This window comes from Haemaphysalis longicornis, unplaced genomic scaffold, assembly GCF_048455015.1.
Source record: "Haemaphysalis longicornis isolate Haplotype H1 unplaced genomic scaffold, Haemaphysalis longicornis Haplotype H1 scaffold_6, whole genome shotgun sequence".
Taxonomy (NCBI): Eukaryota; Metazoa; Arthropoda; class Arachnida; order Ixodida; family Ixodidae; genus Haemaphysalis; species Haemaphysalis longicornis.
This window is the reverse complement of record NW_027526407.1, coordinates 155,333,019-155,336,331: the sequence shown is the minus strand read 5'-3', so window position 1 is coordinate 155,336,331 and position 3,313 is coordinate 155,333,019.

Genomic DNA, 3,313 nt, shown 5'->3' with positions numbered 1-3,313 from the left:
AATTACATGCGGGTCACATTTGCTCCACTCATGGTGTACGTCTCAGTCTTGTCACGAAACAGACCAGCGACAAGATGGGAACAAAAGTTTAGGGCAATCTGCAACACTTCCGATAAACGCTTTCGCTCTTTCCCTCGTGTCTGGAAGGGTCGCCAAAGCTGTCGTCGTCAACATCAACAGCACGGAGCTACGCTGCGAAATTTGCTCGTCGCAGCAGAACTATCCCCCTTCCCTTTCTGCTTTGGCTTGTGGATATGTTATAGTGTGTCTATCGAGTACATTTATTGCTGCCACAGAAAGGAAGTGGCCATTACCCGCTGCATTCCTGTAATGTATTTCGAGTGCCCAAAGAACTCCAAGACGCGGGAAAGGGGGAAAACTTTTTGGAGCAGTTTTCCAAGTTATCGGATGGGCATAGAGCAGTAATTTGCCCTCCTATTCTAAATACTGGGCGTGTTTCTTGGATTCGTTATCAAAGCATTTAGGATTTGGAAAAAAAGTTGAAAAAGTACTGCACGGCGTCTTTGGAGAAACACTTCAACCGACACTGCGCACTATTCACGTACTGTGCTGGTTGCACAGCTTGGGTGTTTTAGAAGGAAACTGTCTTGACCATCCAAGACCTGCTGTTTTCGCACGTGTTTTCGCACGTATAAAGCCATCGCAAACTGTAGGGTACTTGATATAACGTGTAAGTCGGCTGTAAAACGAATGCGCGTTTCCTCGTAAATCCCACAACTCCTTGCAAAGCACGCCATGTTTACAAGACCCCAAGCGTTTATAGCAACGGGACGTTTTAATGCGTAGCATTCTTTGCCAAGTACACCCACAGCAAGGACTCCAAGGACCGTGTAACGCCCTGAATTTCCACAAAAATGCAGATATCGCGGAAGTTCCACCTGTAATCACTACAATGGCGTCAAAGGAGATAACTGGTCGCACAAAATGCTGAAAAACTAGAAAAAAATTAAACAAATGATATAATTGCGAAAAATGGCGAACCATGTAACGCCCTACATTTCCACAATAATGCAGATTTCCCGAAAGTTCCATGTGTAATCGTTGAAATAACGGAAATGGAAATAGTTATACCATCGAAATTTTGAAAAACTAAAAAAATAGAAAAAAATATTTAGAAAATACAGAAAATGTCGAAAGGTATACCGCATGCCATTTTCAAAATAATGCAGATTTCGGGACAGTTCCACCTGTAGTCGTTATAATAGCGTAAATAGACATAATTGGTCTAACGAAATTTTGGAAAACTGAAAAAAGAATAAAAATATGAAATAATTGCGGAAAATGGCCAACCGTGTAAAAACCCTGCATTTCCACAATAATGAGGATTTCGCAAAACGTTCACCTGCAATCGTTAGAATAGCGTAATTGGAGATAATTGTTCGGACTGGATTTAGAAAAAACAAAAAAATCTGGACGGAGAAAACTCCCACTCAAGGCAGGCGGCATAAGATTACAACGCATTAGTAGATAATTCTCTGAATTTCTGCAGAATTTTCGGAATGCTTCGAACCAGTAGTGCACCGGAGTAGTGCACCCCTCGAAGGGCCATAACAGGCACGACCAGTCAGAGGCCTTGACAAGCCGGTCCTTTCTCCTCGCAATGAAGGCTAGTGCTCAGTAAGAAAAAAAAAAACATTTCTGGACTTAGTGGACCTTTTCCACTAAAAGAACATTGCTAGGAACGGCGAATATGAAAATCACAAGTGGTTGCTCTTTCGAGCACAGTTGCCGGTGAAACTGTTCTCAAATATTGCTGATCGCCGGGCGCGCCCGTGGTGATAGCTAAGAAGCTTGTTTTTCACGCACATCGCGCTTAGATTTTAAAGCGAAACTTTCTATGCCTCACTGATGGTGGCGTTCGTCGCGCAAAGCACACTGCAGCGAAAACAACTTTACACTTCGTCTTAAAAGGCACATGAAGCGCCTCAAAATAAAACAAAACCGCTTCTCGTGGTGGGAATCGAACCTGCGTCCCTCGCGTTATGAAGCCAAAGTCGACATCCCCCCGATCGCGCTATTGTGACACGATCGAAGCAGTTGGATTTGGACTTTGAATCAGGTTGCAAGGGAGAATACTTCGCGTTTTAAACATCTTTCTCTTAAGAAATGTGGCTCAGTGGCTAAGGCGTTGCGCCGCAGAGCACGAGGTCGCGGGTTCGATTCCTGGCCACGACGGCCGATTTTCTGATAGAAGCGAAAAGCAAAAACGCCCGTGTGTACGAGATTTCCGCGGCCGTTAAAGGTCCCCAGGTGGTCAAAATTAATCCGGAGCTTTCCACTACGGCGCGCCTCATCGCCCGCGTTGCGACAACGCATTAAACCCCACAAATCAATCAATCTCTTAAGAAAGGGGTTTTGTTTTTTAATTTTATAGAACAAAGGTCGATCTTTGAGTGCGTGTTCACGGTGCGTGTTCACGACGCATTCTACAACGGCAATCATTGGCCGTGCATTGACTTACCGCTTTGGAAGTGGCCACCGAATGCCAATTACACTCTGTTTGGAGTCCGTCCGGCGTACCAAGGGTATCTGCCAGGAGCGGCAATTGCGATAAGAGCGAGCCACAATGGCGGAACCTGCGAGCGCATGCGCAGATAAATGTTGTGGAAAAGGTCCATTACGACAAGCTTCAACCTGTATCCGGAATATTCGGAGGAAAAACACCGCCCGCTGGAGCAGTCGAAGCGTAGAGGCCCGACACATAAAATTCTTCTGCGTTATCTTTGGGAGTGTTTCCTTTCATATTGCCCTTTAAAAATTGAACATTCCACAAATTAAGAGGTGACAGTTTTAAACGTGTTTTGAGGTCTAAAGCACAGCGTCACATACAAAGTAACCGCACAAAAACAGGCGTTTTCCTGCTGCCTGAACGCCTTTGGCAGTCCATAGCTTAGTAACAATGGCGCAGCTAGCACTAGCGGTGCAAGGCTGAAGAAACAGCAGAGCTGGCGGCCACTCTCCGTTCGTCGGAGACCCAGCTGTCGCACCTCACATTTATTTCCAAACTCGCTGCTGACAGATTTAAACGACTGGTCGGCCCGGATCGTTACGTACGCACGCGAACAGTCTATCTCCACATCGGCTCCCTGGTTTTCATAAACTAACGCCGAATACTCGCGAGTTATCGCCTACCTGACAAGTGTAAGATATTCCTGGGGTGTTTTGGCACCCGGGGAGGTACGCCTAACGCTTCCAGACCCACCCGCGACCACGCTATCGACGCTTCAAGCCAGGCCCGAACCCCAGCTTCGCTAAGCCTAAGCGAGGCGGCGGTGAGTTCGCTGTTTCCGGC